Source organism: Amphiura filiformis, chromosome 16 (genome assembly GCF_039555335.1).
Source record: "Amphiura filiformis chromosome 16, Afil_fr2py, whole genome shotgun sequence".
Taxonomy (NCBI): domain Eukaryota; kingdom Metazoa; phylum Echinodermata; class Ophiuroidea; order Amphilepidida; family Amphiuridae; genus Amphiura; species Amphiura filiformis.
In genome coordinates, this window is record NC_092643.1 from 64,213,201 (window position 1) to 64,234,693 (window position 21,493).

The 21,493-nt window shown below is 38.4% G+C and overlaps 1 long non-coding RNA gene across 1 annotated transcript; it reads right to left on the reverse strand.

Annotated features, from left to right (window-relative positions):
- Positions 1–20,624: 20,624 nt before the first annotated feature.
- On the reverse strand, positions 20,625–21,213 carry LOC140136660 (uncharacterized). Its single transcript, XR_011856722.1, has 2 exons — positions 21,107–21,213; positions 20,625–21,075 (listed from the first exon to the last, which is right to left on the reverse strand). It is a non-coding gene; the product is annotated as an uncharacterized lncRNA (long non-coding RNA).
- Positions 21,214–21,493: the final 280 nt, after the last annotated feature.

Here is a 21,493-nt window from a genome sequence, read left to right on the forward strand (position 1 = left end):
AAGAGGACCATTGATTATTCTTAACTGAGTCCGGGCTTATAGCAAAACGTCAAATCGCGCATATTGAAATGTAGATTTATTTTACCAAAGGCTAAATTTATACTAGAGTCAATTCGACTCTTCAGTCAGTGCTAACAAAAGAGAACACTCGGATCTTGTACCCCCAACTGCCATGATATACATGTATTGCGAATCAAAACACTGAATTTTAATACGGCGTATTGAGTCGTGCAGTGGCGTAGAATTTAGAAAAAAAGCCATTGAAAATTGATCACCAACGCCAGTTGGGCCAGACACCGATGCCAGTGAGAAATTTTACGGTGCGGCCAGAATGCCGCGGCCGCACTAGAAAGCGGCCGATTTGTGCTATCATACCTTCAGTTCTGTAGATCGTATATGCATATTATGTCAGGATCATCATACATTGATATTCAATACAAGCGGACCATTGATTATTCTTAACCTACTCTGAACTTAGAACTAAACTGAGTCCGGGCTTATAGCAAAACGTCAAATCGCGCATATTGAAATGTAGATTTTTTTTTACCAAAAGCAAATTTTATACTAGAGTAAATATGCAGATATCAAGATCATAATGTATATTGAATATATTGGATCAAGAGTTACATGGCCTATTTATTGAATGAAAACATTACATTTGCTTTTGAGAAAATTTTGGGTTGTGTGTTTGAACGGCCTATATAGTATATACATGATTCTAAGTTCAACCAGGTAATTGCTTCAACCAGACTCCAAGTTTCTTCAGTTTATATATATAATAATGTAAGGGAAGAAACGAAAGCCATTCCCGATCATGTATTCAAGTGAATATTTTTACTTTCTGTCTTTTGTTCCAGAGAAACTGAACTCTTAATACAATATCTATATTCTGAATGTTTTAAACAGACATGTTAGATAGATTGTATAATATTCTTAGATATCCGTAGACAGAGCATGTGCAAAGATTTAATATTTATTTGTTTGCTTTTATATTCCACAACAATGCTATAGTGATTGAAGTGCTTTAAAAAATAATTTTTGTTTGAAATGCTTTTATGTTTGACAATAGCATGCGCCATTCTAGTGCCGGCGTGTTAAATTCGATAGAGAAGCTTCAATTTGTCATGGACTCGGCATGTTCTCAACTGATTATTTTAAATTTCTCATCCCGTGAAAGGTAGCTCTTTTGGTTCTCACTGATAAAAATAATTATGATACCATTATAATAAGATTTCCAAATGTTTTGATCATTAATTCAATTTTGACCCTTGTGAGCACAAAAGTGGCCGGATGCTCAGGCAACAATAATTACTACAGACGTAGTTACTATCCTAGGTAAAAAAGCCGTATGTCAATAAATGCCATCGAATACTGCATTCTGACTTTGGGTGTTGTCGGTTTGTTGTTGTTTATCTCCCATTCTCAGAGTGTATGAAATTCAAATAGAGCTGCCTAATGTGTTCATTCAATTTAAAATCCGTACTTCCCTTGTGGAAGATATCTCAAATCTTCCACAGGAGTAGTGTGGATTTCAATTGGAATAGCCCAATACAATAGATCCCTAAACAGCAAATATGACAAAGGGTGGATTTTGCATTAAAAACCAAATGTGAGATGATACTTTCATGTTATATTGTATCGTAAATAATTATATACATAATGTAGGTTTGTATCGTAGATAATTGTATACATAATGTACGTTTGTATTGTAGATAATTATATACATAAAGTACGTTTGTATCGTAAATGATTATATACATAAAGTACGTTTGTATCGTAGATAATTGAATACATAATGTACGTCTGTATTGTAGATAATTATATTAATAATGTACGTTTGTATCGCAGATAATTAAATACACAATGTACGTTTGTATCGTAGATAATTATCCATATGTATCTTCGTGTTGTAGATAATTATATACATAATGTACGTTGTATCATAGATAATAGAGAGATTGTGATTTCCAAACGTACATATTGAACGCCCGTGCAATCTGTTCAAAATAACTCTCCTGTGACGGGCTTTTGAATAGATTGCATGCGCGTTCGATACTACGTTTGGAAATCGCAATAACGCACGCTTGTATCGTAGAATTTTTATTATAACGTTTGTATCGTATATAATTATACACATGTAGAATAAAGGTATTGTTTTTAGCCGCTGTAGTGCATCTATCGTCTAAGTATTACAAATTTAAGGGGGTACTACACCCCTGGCCAATTTTGTGCCTATTTTTGCATTTTTCTCAAAATTTATAGCGCATTGGTGACAAGTAAGATATGTATATTATAGGGCAAGGACTACAACTACTGCACTGAAAATTCAGCAACTCAAGGCAAGTAGTTATTGATTTATTGATCAAATATTGGTTTTCCTTCATTTTTGACTGTAACTCCACAACCGTTGTCTGTGCTGAAATAAAAATGCCAGTGCAGTAGTTGTAGTCCTTGCCCCTATAATATACATATCTTACTTGTCACCAATGCTCTATAATTTTTGAGAAAAATGCAAAAATAGGCACAAAATTGGCCAAGGGTGTAGTACCCCCTTAAATCAAATTAAACTATATATTTTACAAGGAATTACCTTAGGCTTAAAATCGACCAATCCCGTTGTTGCTATGAGTCTCCGATTGGTTCAAATAGCGAGTACGCGTATCGCGTCTATGCACGCGCTGACCCGTGTGATATCGTGTCATATCACACGGGTAAGAACCAATAAGATTGCAGGAACGTTCTCAAGTGTTTAAGAATGTATTATAGATAATTATATATATGTTCGTTTGTATCGTAAATAATTATATACATAATGTATACGCTTGTATCGTAGATAATTATATACATAATTTACGTTTGTATCGCAGATAATTATATACATATAATGTACTTTTGTACCGTATATTAATTATATAAATAATTTAACCTTTGTATCGTAGATAATTATAAAGAGATTGCAATGACCCATACGCGGTACGTGGAACGTGCGTTTAATACGCACGTTTATACATGTAATGGCTGTCAACGATTTCATAGATCATAGATGAAATAACAATTCTGATGGCAAGACACTTACAAATATCAATTTGTAGTTTTTAGATGCAGGATGAGTGGGCACTTCTGTTTTGGACTTTTCAGCCCATTCATTCATCCTGAATTACTTGCTATTGTCATGTGTAAGAAATGTGAAGTGTGTAAATGTACTGTTATTTTTGTTACGTCGTATTTTGCAAGTAATTCAAATAAATATTTTATACTTCTTATCAGTAAGGACATGGGTAATTTTACCACAATTCGCAATAAAGCATGTAAAATGATAGAAAGCAAACTTATACTTCTACGCTACTCAAATTTGACTCTCACCGGAGCGCTTTCACCGGGTCAACCGGCGTCTTCAGCAGATGTTTGACGTCATTTGTGACGTCATCGGAGGTGTCTTAACAACATTACTAGCAACAACAAATCTTCAGAGCAATAACATCCGCTCTGTTTGCGAAGAAGTGGCCTGCCAACTTAGTTCTTGTGCGCCTGACAAAGAGTTTTTTGGAATGACCTCTTAACTCTAAGTGGGGGAGGGAGAAAAACTTATCAGCTGGGGTCTTGTACAACCCATGAACATACTTGTAGGTGTCGACAAGTTCGGTTTTCAACCTCCTCTCCTGAAGTGATTCCATCTGAATATCTTCCTTGCACAGGCGTAAACACCTCTTCTGCACCTTCTCTAAAGCTAAAATATTTTCTTTGGTAAACGGACTCCAAGCTGAAGATGCGTATTCCAGGGCTGGACGGATGAGAGACTTGTATAAGATGGAAACTTTGTCTTCATTGAAACCGGTAAAGCACCTGCGGAACATTGCTATCTTCTGATGAGCCTTTTTCACAATATCTTGGATGTGTTTGGTTGGGGTAAGTGTGTTACTAACAGTAACACCAAGGTCCTTTTGGCTATCAACTTCCTGCAAGTAGACTCCATTCAACGAGTAGTGGTACCTTAAAGATGATCTGATGCGAAGCACTACACATTTCTCCGCATTAAAATCAAGCAGCCATAACTTTGACCACGAGGCAAGTGAATTAAGGTCCTGTTGCAGGGTGTCACAATCGGCAATGTTTGAAATCTCATGATATAATTTAGTGTCATCTGCAAACATTTTTGCAGTAGTAGCAACTGAGTCTGGAATGTCATTGACATAGAGAAGGAATAACACTGGTCCCAAGATAGAGCCTTGAGGCACTCCACTGGTGACACTCTTCCAAGATGACACACCATTTCTCAGAACAACTCTTTGTCTCCTATGACTCAGAAAACTTTCAATCCATGAAAGAACATGGCCACGAATACCCAGGTGACGGAGTTTGTAGAGCAAACGCTTGTGAGGCACCGAGTCGAATGCTTTACTGAAGTCGAGGTAAATAGCATCGACACCGGTTCTTTCATCGTAGGCTCTGGTCCAATCATAAAGACACTCGAGGAGTTGGGTGAGGCAGGAGCACTGTTTTTGGAAGCCATGCTGCTCACAGGAGATAATCTGGTGGTTGACAATGAAATCCATGAGCTGGTCATAGATAATTTTCTCAAAAATCTTCACAACTTGGCTAGTCAGCGAAACAGGTCTGTAGTTGTTGGGACTTAACCTAGACCCCTTCTTAAAAAGCGGCGTAATGTTCGCATCTCTCCAATCCTGTGGCACCACACCTGTCTGCAGTGATTTTGTGAAGAGGATACTCAAGGGAACGTCAAAATCAGGAACATTCTTCATCACATTTACATGCCAACCATCTGTACCACATGCTTTGTTAGGATGCAACTTCTGAAGCTTCTCTCTAACAATCTCGGGGGTGATGGAGATGTCATATAGATTTGCGGTAAAAGTCCTTTCAGGCAAAGGAAAGTTCAAAAAGTCATCTGGCGGCTCAACCTTAAGAACGCTAGCAAAGAAGTCATTTAAAATCTCAGCTTTACCTCCATCCTCGGTCACCTTTCTGCCTTCATGTTCCAAAACTTCCACTGTAGAAGAAGATCTGGTGAAGTGTCTAGCATAGTTATAAAACTTCTTTGGCTCTGTTTGAATCTGGTTTATCAGATGGTTCTCATAATCCAACTTGGCTTTATAAACAGTACTGTCAACTTCAGTCTTAGCCAGGTTATACTTTAGATGATGAACATTTAAATCAGACTTACGAGCATTAACTTTAGCTGCTCTCCTAGCACGCTTCGCTCTCTTGACAGACTTGAAATTTGTCCACGGTGGCTTGAGACGCTGTCCTGACTTGACAGTTTTGGTTGGCACAAACTCGTCAACCCACTTACTATACTTCTCATTTATCACCATCCACATATCATCTGTAGCAGCGTTAGAGAGTTCAGCATTCCAGTCGGTTTCTTCAACAGCCTTACTGAAGGATTCGTAGTCTCCCTTGGAATACAGTAAAATCTTACGCTCAGAAAGTGCGATGCGAGGAACCGGAATCTTCAATTCGGCAACAACACTACGATGATCACTTCGCCCGAGTTTATCATCCACATATACATCAGAAACAATGTCAGGATTACCTGTCAAAAGCAGATCAAGAATGTTCGGGCCCCTTGTGGGCTCCTTGACAAGTTGAAACAGCATATTCTCCTCGACACAGTCAAGAAACTTCTTGGACAAGGCAGAGTGGGCTACATTTACTTTCCAGTCTATTTCCCGGAAATTGAAGTCTCCAAGTAATATCACATTGTCAGTATCAATAGCACGCATGGAGTCACAAATTTTGTCTAAATTCGGTTCACCTCCTCTCTCAGGTCTGTAAACAACCCCACATAGAACTTCAATCTTCGGGTTAGGATGGATCTTACACCAAACAACTTCAGCATCAACATCACCTTTGGTATAAGGAATTGGATTCAGGTTTCTTTTGACTAACAATAAGGCTCCGCCTCTTCCCATCTCAGAATAGGTTCCTTCTTCGTAAAAACTCAATTTTCTATCTTTACGAAAACAAATGAAATCTTCAGGACAGAACTCTGTACTGCTTATGGTACTATCCAGCCATGACTCTGTTATGGCGCAAATATCAATATTATTGTCAAACAAGTAGTCCTTAAGTTCCACATATTTGTTCTTAAGGCTAAAAGCATTCATGTGAACAATCTTAATTGGGTTATACTCTTTACCCTTGTGTATGTGCGATGTGCGAAAGGTGCGTTTGGTGCTGTGGTGCTGTACATCTTTCTTGGCTTGGTGGCTTACAACTCTCCCTCTGAAACCTCGTCTGGTGGAGGAGGCGTTGGAGGAGTCCTTCGAACCAACTTTTTTCCCCTGATAATCCAGTTTGGGTCTTCCTCTCGAAGTCTACGTAATTCACCTCTCAGTCTAACATCTTCTTGTCTCTGTAAAATTGTCATCAGGGCAGATAAAGATCTTGTTTGGATCAAAAGTCACTTCTTCTGGGTCAACACGTCTCACCTTTAGACCCTTCTTCAAAACACTACTCTTTTCTTCCTCATTTGCAAGGACAACTTTCAACGGTCTTGGCTTACCGTCCAAGTTCCTTTTACCCAATCTGTACACAGCCTTTGGTGTTACTTCTACACCAATACTCAGTAAAAGTTCATTACACACATCCATATCACTCTTAATTTTCTCTACAGTAGAAACATCACCATCAATCAACACATCAACCTCCTCAGCATCAAACTTCCCATGCTCAGGTAAACCTCTAACAACAATGTTTTTCTTACGCTTTTCTATCTCATCTGGTTCCTTAACTTGTACATCAAATCAATCTTATTTGCTAGTTTGGCAATGTCACTATTTACACCGTCTAAAAGATGCTTGTTGGTAGTGATATCTGAACAAAGATCGTCCACCAGCGCCTTGTCAGCTTTTTTTGCTATATCGTCTTGGATGTTATCTAGTCTCACACTGATGGATGCCATGTATACCGCACACTTTTCTTCTATTTCCCAGTCGGCTTTCACGGCTGACATAGCCAGTTTGTCACATGACCCACAATACCAGTGCAAGTCCAGTCTACATTTCAGTGTGTCATATACATTATCTTCAATACCTAAGCATTTAATACATGTTGCACCGTCACATCTTTCACATTGCATAAGCTTGTCTTCATCACAGCTAAATTCTATACTACACTTTACACAACACCATACCTCAGCAGCGCTAGCTTCACTAGCAGTATCTTGGGACAGGGGTTCACCTCCCTCCGCTGATTGCTTCTTCTTAGGTCTACCACGCTTCTTCTTTACGGCTTGAGAAGATGAAAACAAAGGCTCGCTGAAAGAAGCCTCCGTAGACCCATGCGGGCGGCCATCTTGGTTGACGTCACTTCCCCTCTGGGATGATGTAGATCCAGAACGGGTAATATGCCTTGCAGTAGAGGACCCATTCTTCACAGAATTTGAGCCAGACATTGCAAAAAACAGCCAAAAAACCTCCCCCACAAGAGGTCAAACACACGCCAAACAAGATTATGAGGTCAAAAAGGAATAGATGCCAAAAAGGGTGAAATAACTACAAAAATCAGAGCCCGTTTTCCGAGCGAACTACACAGGTCAGTGTTTCTTGGTGGCTTACAAACCAAGATAAGCTAAATTCTGGCCTCTTTGTCAGCAAGTTAATGTGTAAAATTTAACCAAAATGTGTATGAGTTACCCAATTTAGATAAGTTCTACATGCCAATATAGGCAAGCGAGATGAGGATAAAGCATATTCAGTGTGACAGTATAATTTCCAAGAGATCGGCTGCCTAACATAATTTTTCCCCAGAAGCTTGTTTTTGTGTCTATAGTTTTGTTTTGTTTTTTTGATGGATTTTGCTTCTCAAGACCACCAATTTCAAAAATAAGTTTACTGAACCTCTGTCAGCATTGAGCATTTTGAGATATGGAGGGTCAAAGTTCATTCAGAGGTCAAAATTTCTCAAATGCAACTTCTCAAATGTTGTTGAAAGGTTCACCAAATTATTCCGCTTGTCATAACTTTTGTGACCTACCATTCTGGAGTTATAAGCAAAAAGGTCAAAGGTCACAATTTGAACTCCACAGGGGTCAAAACGTGTAAAATCCTCCGATCTTCACCAAAATAGTCTCAAATTGTTCATCATAGAAAATCAATGGAGAGAAATAATAGTTTGTATTGTGTATGATATTTCCTTACATCAATGGATATTGACCTTTGTCACCATGTTACCATGGTAACAAAACATTCTAACCATGACAAACTATTTTTTTAAATTGTTTATAGAAGATAAAAATCGTATTTTTCAGGTTTTGACCCCTGTTGACCTTTCTGCTTATACGGGAATGTCACAGGTACAGGTAGGTACAAGTATACTTTTTCTGGATCACTATGACAAGAGGAATAATTTGAACTTTTCAACAGCATTTAAGCAGTTTGAATTTTGACCTCTATATGAACTTTGACCTTCCATATCTCAAAATGTGTAATGCTAGTGTACATACAGAGGTCAAGTAAACATATTTCTGAAATAGGTGGTCTTGAGAAGCAAAATCTATCAAAAACAAAAACTATGGACACCAAAACAATGTCAACACCACTGGCAGTCGGACTAAGAAGATGATAGATGAATTTACATGTATTATTGTATGTGCCATTTATGCAGCAAGGGCTCTGAATTTGTATCATCGTTTTATTGAATGACTGAAAGTTGTTCAATGATATGGCGGGTCAGCTGGAAGCGTGTCCTTTATAGCTGGAGCAGTTTTTGCACTCAAATAAGAAAGTGGACATACAAGGAGATCCCAATTCGTGATATAAGGGTGTCATTTCGACCCCATCTGCATGTTTTTTGTAGGTAGTAGGGGGAATTGCATAAGTTTCCTTCCTCAGAGTCACACTCACATAAGATTTATGTCAACCCAACATAGATTTCAAACGACAAATTCTATTTTCTTATGGTTTTTGCATAGCGGCTCCTCAAAATTGAGAAAATGGTTGCTAAACCCATGATTTTTTTTGTTTTCTAAAAATTTTCCATGTGAGTAAACATCCCACATATTTTCTTTTTTTTTAGTTTATGATAAAAATGTGTCGAGCCGTTTTTGTCAAAGTTGGTCGAGATTTGGTATGTCGGACCATTACGTAATTACGATGATAGAGAAAAATAAAGAAATACATAAGAATTTGTATATTAATATCAATCATATTTAATAGGGGCAAATATCGTCGGCAGAGTGCTACACTATCGTGAGTGACATTTTTGGCCAAGGTAAGATATTGACGAATTATGGAAGGTCATTATAAAAGCACACAGGTTTAAGTTTCAAAATTGTTTCATTATTTTTTAATTAATAAAATATCGTAAGTGCAATATAATTTTATTAATGCCTGCAACACTATCGTAAGTGCCACTTACGATAGTATTGCATACTAATTTTGTTTTTCCATCTGCTGCAAGACCATCGTATGTGCCACATACACTACTTTATTAGACCTCAAACAACAAAATCACGGAATGCTACACCATCGTAAGTGCAAAACAGTCTCTAACACATCACTGACTGTGATTCTAACTGCTCTAGGCGTTGTCACCAAGCGGGCTACGTTTATAGCTCTCATGACTGGTAATAGAGGCGACAAATCCGGTGTTTTTATTCTTAGATTGAGTAATAAATTTTGAGAGATAACATTAGGGCAAAAGGTGTCTTGCTATTGTAAGTATTATGTGCCGAAATAAATTAACAGTTGTTAAGTAACATAAACATGATATAATGACAGATATTGAAAAATTTGAGCCGATATTACGCATATCCTAATTAAGCAGTAGGTGGCACATACGATAGTGTTGCACTCTACACTAATTTCTATTTGAGTGCAACACTATCGTATGTGGCACTTACGACATCTAAATCAGTAAAGAATTCATCTATTTATTAACTTTAATTATCAAAATTAAATTGCTTTACATTCCCATGTCATTTTATGGCTACTCGGAAACAAACGGCTACGCAAAACACAAAATATGCCCCTTACGATAGTGTAGCACTCTGCCGACGATATGCATCAATTATTTATTTAAAACACCTAAACTAACATTAAAATACCTTTAAAATGAGACCAGTTTGAACTTGGCATGCTTGGTGGTTCATTGTGTTCGTGATATATACAGGATATTTAATCAAAAATAAAGAAATATGAATACCATTAAATTTGCGTTAGAGCAAAATGAATACTTATCAATTGACATTGTAATAACTTTAAAACGAGACCAGTTAAAACATATAAACCAGCGAAAATGTGGCACAACATCCAATGGGGGTAGCTCGAGCTATCCAATGATGGTAAAACATATATAAATATAAATACACAAAGTTATAAGGGGCTGTGCAATAATTATGACCCCGGGGTGAAAATTTCCAAATAGCTTGCCAAAAATGCTTCCCCCTCCTAGGAATGCCAAAAATCGCTTGCCCCTCCTGTTTCGGCCTGCCAAAAACTCTTTGCCCCGTCCCCTTTGCCCATGCCAAATTTTTGGGATCCGAATTTGCAAATCTTAAGTGGTGTAGATTATATTGCAAATGTAGCAAGCAGGATTTTTGCAAGCATATTTGCGTGAATGGGAAAATCGCTTGCCCTCGGCTTGCCACCCCCAATGGCCAAAATTTTCTCCCCTTCCCCCACTTTTACCCTCCCACCAGGGCTCATAATTATTGCACAGCCCCTAAGGTAAGTTGCGTTAACAATAAATGTTTTTCTTATAATAAATACAATTAATGTTAAAGAATTACCATTAAATGAATACCATTAAAATTACATGGACAAATCCCCATCAACTGTAAATTTTGTTCATTTTGAACAATTCCTAAGAAAAAACGAAGTTTGTGACTCACGTTTTAGTGACGTTTCACCACTACACTAGTGGCTTCATCAGACTGGCAACTCATCACATCTCACTGTTTCCTTTTATGGGTAACAGGAGACACCGTAGAGGGCGTGATGAGTTGGTCAAAGATGTTGTTGAGTGCGTAGGCCCCCTCGTCCTTGTTTAGAGTGTCATGTCCTTTTCTGCGGATCCAAATGGCTTCCTTGAACACCACCTGGTAGTCTTATCAGCTTCACGATCAATGACTTTGGATTCCTCCCAATTGATTGAGTGATTTGTGGAGGCAACATGGACAGTGATGGCAGATTTGTGAATCTCTGTGACAGAAGATTTGCGATTTGCACGTGTGAATGGTCTGGCTTCAAATTTCTCAACCTCTTTTTGGTGTTCTTTAAGTCGGGTGTCAAAGGACGTCCAGTTTCGCCAATATAGGAACTGGGGCAGTCACCACAGGGAATCTCATAAATGTCCTCCGCTTTTTGCTGGGGGAGAAGTTTGTCCTTAGGGTGGACGAGCATACTGCGAATGGTGCGATGTGGTTTCATGGCAGTGGAGAATCCATGCTTTTTGAACACACGGGAGACTCGCTCAGAAACGCCCTCTATGTAGGGAACCACAACCATGCCTTTGGTTTTCTCACTGTCATCTTTTCGCTTTGTCGTAGGTTTTGTCTTAGGAGTGGATCTGTCTTTTTGGACTTTTTTAATAGACCAATCTGGATAGCCGCAAGTGGTCAATGCATCGCGAATTTTGTTCTCCTCAGTTTGTTTGTCCGCTTCCTCTGTTACCAACGCGTCACTCCTGTCTAACAGCGTTCTAACGACTCCCAGCTTTTGATGTAAGGGGTGGTGGGAGGAGAACCGAAGATATTAATCAGTGTGCGTTTTCTTACGGTAGATGCAGAGTTTTACTGATCCATCCGGTTTTCTGGTGATTAGGGTGTCGAGGAAGGGGATCGAACCTTCTTGTTCTTGCTCGTATGTGAACTTGACGCTGTTGGTGGGGTCAATGGAATTAAGGTGATCTGTAAGGTTGTCTACCTCTCCTTTACGTACTATTTCCAACACGTCATCTACGTGGTCGCATGTCATAAGTTGGGTATGCAAAAAGGGTGGAGGGATTACACTTTTCTGAAAATTGCGATACAAATTTGATTGGCTTTCCGTAACCCCATATCCTACAGCAGTGGTTGATACCTCATTTTAAGCCTAATTTTATACTCTTTCAGTCTACTGAAGCATATAATTATATATTATTCAGTAAAAAAATCACATCAGTTGAAATGAAAAATGCCAGGGGTGGAGGAGCAGGCGGATGTGGAGCAGGCGGATGCGGGAGTGTGCAATAGGGCCTATGTGAAAATTCACATGTCAGCATGTCAAAACTACTGGTTACTTTTTCAAATCTAGTGAGGGTATGATGTATTGAAAGCTTTGAATGTTGAATTTGTACACCTAAAACAATTACTAACTATTTAAGGTGGTACTACACCCTATGATAAATTTTGTGACTAATTTTGCATTTTTCTCAAATAAGTAACTACACACTGGTAACAAAAGTTATATGTATATTATATAGGGGCACGGAATCCAATTACTTCACTGAAATTTCAGTGATTCAAGACAAGGGGTTCATTATTATGTTAAGAAATGAGGTACATTCTAGCGGTACCTCTTTTCTTATCATAAATAACGTACCGCTTGTCTTGAGTCACTGACATTCCAGTGTAGTAACTGGATTCCTTACCCCTATAATATACATAAACTTTTGTTACCAGTGTGATATTATTTTTTGAGAAAAATGCAAAAATATTCACAAATTTAGCAAGGGGTGTAGTACCACCTTAAAGGGTTATATGTTCCTTTTTTTTCATTTTTAATGAAACCCTAGTTGAATTTCAGTATTTTTAGCAATAGGCTAATGTACATTTCTCTTCTTGATATTCATTTCCTCAACAATAGAATAACCATCTCGCTAATTACTCGTAAAAAGGTCATTGACCTCCACAATGTAATTAACATACGTACAATTATTTTAAATAGTTCATTTCAAGCATTAATGTATTGAGAACATATCCTCCAAATCTGATGACATTCTTGCATAAAATAAAAATTTTACAGTCATTTTTGTAATTGAGGTCCGATTTGAGAAAAATGCATTTGAAAATTGAGATTTACATTGACGCCTGTGTATTAATTAATTAGTAATTAAGCATTATCTCAAAAATTAAGCATGTGCTAAGGTTAAAAGTGGTGTTATTTGTTAGAGGTTGTCAATATACAACATATCAAAAAATTCATTTTTTGTCATTTTTGACCATGTAATGGAAATTGTACCCAACTTATGACATGCGACCACGTATCTTTTCCAGAGACGCGGGCGACAGGCTACAGGGGCCGTGGAAATGGCTTTCTGCTCCAGCCACTCCATGAATATATTACACGCGAGGGGGCTGAGGGGACTTCCCATAGCCACGCCGAACCATTGGCGGTAGATATCACCAGAGTAGCTAAAGTAGGCGACAGTAGCAAGACAAAATTGTGTAAGTTCGATGATGTCATTAATTGTGAGGAGGGTTCTGTTTTTGAGGTCTTTATCCTCACTCAGTCTTTCACGGAGCACATGGAGAGTGAGATCGATGGGGGTACTGCCGTACTGGTAAAAAGCGCCACCACATCATGCGAACTAAGTATCTCATCTTCTGTGAGGACAATGTCTTTCAAGTCTTCCGCAAGACTTTTGGAGTTCAGAACATGATGTTCGGATTAACCAACAACCCCCCTTCCTAATGAATATAAAAGTTGATTATAAAAGCTAATTCCCGGCAATTCGGCAAGCGACACTGCCGAATTGATGGCATTTTACCCATAATCCTTTACGTTACCATGCGTATGCGTTATAAGACTGAAGGACTTAGTCTAGACGCCGATTCGGCAAAGAGTCTACCGAAATGCAGACAAGTACAGCAACAGCACGTCCGATATTATGGCAAGCCTGCCAAAATCCCAGGATTTAGACATTCCCGTGATTACGGCAACGGGATTTCGGCAACAAATTTCTGCCAAAATGCCGTGATTTCGGCTGGGATTTCTGCAGGTTGATTGTCGAAATCCCGGGATTTCGGCAGGTTGAATGACACAAATTCTGATTTTATATGGGCCGAACTATATATAGCGCAGCGTAGGCCACTCGTGGAGGCAGTCTAAAAGCAGATGACCTCATGGCGTATACCATGCTCACTCACACACAGAGAGGTCAGTCACTAGGCTATTGTCAATAGCCTTAGTCGAATGTCCCTCGGCCCATTATGCGTCTCAAAACTATTAAACAGGTCGGAACAAAATGGCCATGCGTGGCTGTGGATTCAACCTACCATGGCGATTTCTGCCATGAAGATATCGGGGCGATGACACTGTGCGACCAGCACCTGCTTAGTGACATGTTATTTTGAAGTCCGTTAAAGCTTAATATCTTGAAGATTAGTATATATTTATTTGTGCACATGGACTGGGCATTTATGATGCAAAATATTAGTTCTTATTACAAAGGCTTACAAACGATTAATAAAATCGTATCATCATGGCGTCATGTCAAAGTTTCATTTTATCCCGTATGTTTGTCTAAATTCATTAATATGTGAGAACAATTTCTACACCCGTTTAATGTGTAGGCCTACTCAGGTGGAACCCTGCTTTTTTAATTTTCATTTCTTTTTATGTAACAAATTCGGGTTTTTCCATTGCGCGGGGCCGCCGGGCAATACAAATTTAATGCTAACATTGAATGAACGCGGAATTAAGAATAGGCGTTTCTAGTAGCATACATACAGCGTCTGACTCTACCTGAGGACCTAGCGTAATTTCCATGGGCTCCAAGAAAGGCTCTCCATACACAAATGAACAAATACAATGAAGAGTCCGACTGCCATGCAAATGAGCCATGTGCGCTCTCAAGGTATGCTCAAGGTATGACACTAAATTCACAGTTGTTCTATGACGCACGTAAACCGAATGACAAATCCCGCTGGTTTGCTAGCTAGAAAATGAGGCCAGATCCGTTATGAATAATTCATATTCGGCCCCCCTTGATCATGTTAGTTATGGTTGGCAAATAACGACGCAGTTACTTTTTGGAACTTTGCCTGTTCAATAAGAGTATAGCCCGCTCCCAATACATCAGGGCGCAAACGAGAAATGGCGGACGGGTATTTCCCATCAGGCACCAGTGATATGTTTTTCAAAGAAAGTCTACTAAGTTAATTTGGGAATGACTTTTCGCAATAATAATGTCGAAATTAGGACCTGCTGTCAATAATACGAAGGAAATGCGTGACAGGTGTCAAGTAGTATTTGAAACAAAAAAGTTCATTGAAAAAAAAAGCGCAGTGAATTATAGTGCGCTACGCACAGGCACAACGCCTAGACGTTGATCCATAAGCCTCAGCATGCTTTACAGGTTGTCGCTGACCACTATGGCCCCACATCATTCTATAAACCATTTAACAACAATTCAGGGACTTTGTTGCTACAAGAGCGCACACCCTAGACATTCCATAAATAACCATCGCAACCAGGATCAGTGTACTAGGCACCGCCAGGGTTCGAACCCGCAACCTCTCGCACCATAGTCGAACGCCTTATCGATTGAGCTAACTTGACTAAAAAAGCGCAGTGATTTATATTGCGCTACGCACAACGTCTAGACGTTGATCCAAAAACCTCAGCACACTTTACAGGTTGTCGTTGACCACTACGGCCCCCGGCTACGGCCCCACATCATTCCATAAACCAATTATAGGCCTACAACAAATCAGAGACTTTGCTGCTACAAGAGCGCACACCCTAGACATTCCATAAATAACCATCGCAACCAGGATCAGCTCCCCGAGTTTCGTACGGGTTACAATGAGACAATTAGCAGTAAATTCCTTGTCCAGGGGAATTTCAAGCTAACTCGATTTTTCCATGAGAGCATACTAGGTACCGCCAGGGTTCGAACCCGCAACCTCTCACACCATAGTCGAACGCCTTAACGACTGAGCTAACTTGACTGCTTCAACGTCAACGATTAACGATTGAGCTAAATTGAACTCACTGGATTGCTATTCCAAGTACTTTGATAATACAGATAATATGTACTAATGGGTCGAGGTGATTGCATTGAAAAACTAATAAATTATTCATAACAGTTACGTAATCAGTCGATAGTGTGGACACTCTTCATTTGCAAGCCACCAAAATTCGTGATCTTTTTGCGTTGGAAAACAGGCGGCGAGTGGCATGATAGAGCCGGCAACTTGTGAAACCGCCTGGGCCGTATGGCATTTTCCATATACTCGGTTAGTTTTGTTGGGTTCATTATCGAACCCCAACGGTTTTAGCTTGTATTTATATTATTTATTAACATAGGCCTATTTGTTTGTGACATTTCAAGCGTTTTAAAATTTCAAAATAATCCCATTCAATTACACGGTTGACGATGGGAATTTACTGAATTTAGAGAATTCACGGCGCATACCACCTGTTGGAAAAGAAACCACGTGAATAGAGTGTCCTCTCACGGATATCTTCTCTCTGCTCTGTGGCAACATCTTTGAGCAGAGGTCTTTGAGAGCGACTGCACCATGGCACGAAGCAAACAAACAGCTCGTAAATCGACTGGAGGCAAAGCTCCACGCACAACGTTAGCTACAAAGTCTCCACAGAAGTCAGCCTTGGCAACTGGTGGAGTTAAGAAACCTTATCGTCACCAACCAGGTGAGAAATTAAGAACTTTTTAAACTGATTATCTGTGCTCATTTGTAGTCAGGCTTCATTGAATTATTGGGACGTCATTGCTCTAGACAATCGGCGCGGGAATTTTGAATATCGCGTGTTGAGAGATGGCTGTTTTTATTCGTGTTTATGGTTAATATGAGTTTGTTTTAAATAAAACCATGTGATTCGTGCTTCATAATTATTTTTCTAACATATAAGACTTAATGTTGTGATTGCCGGACACTTCGTTTAATTTTCATGATTTGGGTTTATCATATTGAGCAGCAATCTCTCAACACGCGATATTCAAAATTCCCGCGCCGAAATGTTCTAGAGCAATGACGTCATGGTTATCTGTGCTCATTTGTAGTCAGGCTTCATTGAATTATTTGGAGTCATTGCTCTAGATAATTTCGGCTCGGGAATTTTGAATATCGCGTGTTGAGAGATGGCTATTTTTATTCGTGTTTATGGTTAATATGAGTTTGTTTATAAAACCATGTGATTCATGCTTGCAGAGCAATATTTTGACCACTTTTGCACTAAGTAAATTACTCCCATGAAGATTGCAGGATTTGCAAACTCAGGTAATGTTGAACCCACCCACACCGTCATCGTCCCTATATCTTCGTGTCAAAAATTGCCGTGATAGTACGATGAATCCTCACGTTTTTCAACAGCTACGCATGGTGATGTTTTTCGAGATAGACCGAGCGACTTAGGCTAAGCATACAATTTGAGATTTTGAGAGCCTGCCACACTGTTTCTATTCTATGTTTTTACGATTTTGGCATGATCAGTATATGGCTGGCCGTAACCGCCACAACGTGGAGCTGCTACGCGTAGCTTACTTTTCGCTTCGCGGAGCTAAATTGACCAATCACGTTAGATCTTTTCATTACGCGGAGCCAGTGGATGCATCCTCGTTCCAGAGAGAGAAAACTCTTTCCAAAATTAATGTTTACTATGGGAATTTTAAATGAATCGATTGTAAATAAACCACGACCAGTTGTACAGGATCAATACCATTGTTTGATTAGTGTATAGTCAATGTTACCTTGCATGCATGTGTCATGTGTGTGGCGTGTTTGTTTGTTTGTTTGTCTACTGTGTCAGGCCAGGATCACTGACACCCACGGTACTGATACTGTCATACTATCACGGTGATCATATTGTTGAATGTTGTTGACTTTAAAATAATCATGATGCAGTCATGTCTACATGGGAGAGAACACGGACCTTTTCGAGCATCATTATTTTTGAATTGTATGTCCAAAGTATATAAAACTATACATTTTTGGAAAGGAAATGAGTCAAGGAATCCCATGGTGACGTAAGATTTGTTCAAAAATCTCGAGTTTTTGAAAAAATCACAAAAATTCACTTTTTTACCCCAATTTTTTTGTGAAAAAAAAAAAAAAAAATCCGTTCGGAGTAAAAAAAATTAGTTAGTTTTTCATGGAGAAGGGAAGGGTTTTTTATTTTTTTGAAATTCGTCTTATTTTTCGAAAAATTGCAAAAAGCATGTGAAAAAAGCAATTTTGTCACTCTATTAAACTAAAAATTGCACATAATGGTGTATATTTTTGTTCAAAACAAATATTTTGAAAAAATGAGAAAACCTTACCTAGAATTTGATGTGCTCTAAACGATAGTGCAAAAGGTTTACCTTTTGCTTGCATATTTTCGAGTTATCTTGTCACAAAAATCGTACAATATTGTTAAAATGAACTCTGAGAAATCGACGTTTTAGTAAAAAAATGTCAAAATTATGCACAAAACGTCCTTATATTTTAAAACGGCAAGACTTTCACGCTTGTAAAAGCTGTATCTGGTGTATGGTCTAAATATGCATCTTTTTGCACCAATGAATCTATAATGTCTGTTTTTAGTGCGCCTAAATCCAAAATAATAAAATTGGGCGAGAAATGCGCAGCATTTCTCGCGCTATTGCGATGGGTTTTGGTCTACTTATTTCCTCACAGCGTTGCAGAATAAAAACAAAATAATCTTGCTGTCTATGTAATCAGGAAACTACAGAGGCGATAGTGTACATTTAAATTTGTCATTACTACTTCATATTGATATACAAACAGCGCTATAAAGTTGTTTTACCAAGGAATGTGTTTGTATTAAAAGAAATAATTGTTTTACAACTTGGATGAACTAGAATTACTTTTATGCAAATCCGAAAATTGCAACAGATATTTTCATTAATTTAAGATTTAGCGGTATTGCCAGATTTTACATACAGTTGGGCTACATTAATAGCCCCATTATAGTTTTATTAATACTGACAAAATACTTGCTTGTATGTGTCAATTAAGTTATGTCAACATGCCCTTGTTTGAGATCGCATGCAAACACTGAACAATGACATCTCATTTACATAATAATGAACTCATGTCTGTGAGCCAATTTTAGTCGCCATTATCTTATTTACATAATGGTTTTGACCTCGAGTCATGAGTGGTGATTCATTGTTTAATTGGCATACTCCTCTAAATATCAGGTGGTGGCCGCATTGCATTCTCTAAATTCAGTAAATTTTCATCGTCAACCGTGTAATTGAATGGGATTATTTTGAAATTTTAAAACGCTTGAAATATCACAAACAAATAGGCCTATGCTGATATATAATATAAATACAAGCTAAAACCGATAGGCCTATGCTGATATATAATATAAATACAAGCTAAAACCGTTGGGGTTCGATAATGAACCCAAAAATTCTTTCCCCGAACCCAACTTCCTACCCCCCCCATGTGCGTCCCTTAGTTTAATTCTTTCAATCAAAATTTCACTCCTCTGCTAATGATGACAAGTGAAAATCGAAGTAATACTGCATTAGGCCAAATAAAAAAAATAAACATGTTTCACGTCCCCTCCCGCTTCCTTTTTGGAGGTTTCTTCAATTATATTTTTATATTTTGAAATTCAGTTTTAACTTTTTAAAAATTATGTCTAGGATGTTGAGATGCTTTCTATAGCCTTCCCAATATACAAGAAACAATTTGGAAGGTTTTGAGATCATTAGAGGGGGCCTACCCCTCAGAACAACAAATAAAAAGAGGCCTCCTCCTTTTTGCAGGCATTATTGTGCACGCTAAAATAGCTCTAAATATGGTTATTTTGTATCGATTCTGCGATACAAAATAAAAAGGCCTCTCCTCCTCCCTTTTTTCAAAAACCTGGACGTGAAACATGTTTTTTATTTTACTTGGAACTACACCTTTATCTTGACAATTAATTTGCTCGCCCTATTCCTTTTAAAGGAATTTTTATTTACATCACATTTGCTGGCGTTAACAGCATACCGAATGCGCCTTGACTGCGTTGGACATACGCGCAGAGTTGCGCCGCGTCACGCGACGCGAATCGCGCGCGTAATCGCAATATTTCGCATTCGCGCATTGCCGACTCATTATTTCCCGCCAATTTACTAAGCTGTCTTGAGCCATGTGACTTTTTAGAGTTGATAAGAGTGAAATAAATCAAGCAAAAATACAAGTAAATATTAGGAAGTTGTATTTTTATCAGTTTCAAGTGAAAGAATACATCTTAGTGTTGATAAATATCAAGAAATCTCAAATTCGGGTGTGGACGAATGTGTCTCCCCTTACTCTGGCCTTAAAAGCTATTAAACCAAGATAACACTCAATGAAAACAGCTCAACTATGTTACATCAGATCTTCTCTGGTGTAATACACACTGCACTTGTGTCTGTTTTACCTGTGCAATGAGCAATGAGCTGGTATTATAGTTTCAGTTGGGTGAACGATTATAAAGCGAACGCAAGGTAACAATACTGTGGGCTTTTGTTTACGAAATGAGACAATAGTCTGCTTATTGTTAACCAGCGTTCTTGAAAATGAGAAGCTTAATGACTTAACACGGTTTAGAAATAATTTCTTCATATTTTTTGGTGTTATCTGTCGTTTAGGCCAAAAAAAAAAAAAGGTTTGTCTCACGAACCCGCGCGCATAAGTATGTGAAAGCGATACAGCGCGTTTGTCTACGCGCTGACCGCCTTTTTAAAGGTTTTTTTTTTTTTTCGCCGATTTTTCCGGTTCCCGATAGTTCGACCAACGTAGTAAAAATGAATTCCTCAATGTCAGAAAACCATCGAAAATGTCAGGCAGCGCGTATGCCATTAGTGTTGCAGATAGCCCGTAACCCACACCGTAGCCTCAGTCTCGCTAGTTTCACGCCATCCTTGCAACGGCACGGAGCGTAAAGCCGACGAAGCAAAGTGGATGCAATATAAAAGGATTTAGCCTACGGAGAACTCTGCGATCGAGTGAAGCCATGTTGTTTTCATAAATTTTTGTATTTTTTGTAGCTGTTTTTTAACGAATTTTTTACCGTTTATTTCAACATGATTGTTCGTATTCGTATAGTTAAAACAGGGGGGACTGTGCTGAGGAATTGGGCACTGCATCGGTGCGCCGATTCGGTTACTCTGAATGCCCTAAAAATGAGTTGGTGTCGGGGCGATTCACCTCTATGGAAACATCAAATCTCGCTCATACCAACATTTGTATCGTAACTTTGTATTTTGCACTGATTTTTAATAGTGATCAGCTCTAGGAAGGCAAATAAAATACAGTTACAGAATATTAAGGGATCTAGAATGAGCGTTTATTGCGTTTCGACAGTATTTTTTGAGGGACATGAGAGCACCTCAGACCTATCGAATTGCATTCTGAATACGAAGCATGTCTTTCTGATATCAAATAATTTTCATTTTTGAAAATCACAATATAATACAAATTTTATGACAAATTATAAAAATTTAATATTTTTCAAATTTTGATATATAACAGTCCTCGAAGTAAATTATATAAATCTAATGATATATTCTCAAAGTGTATGTAGCTGGGAGGAAA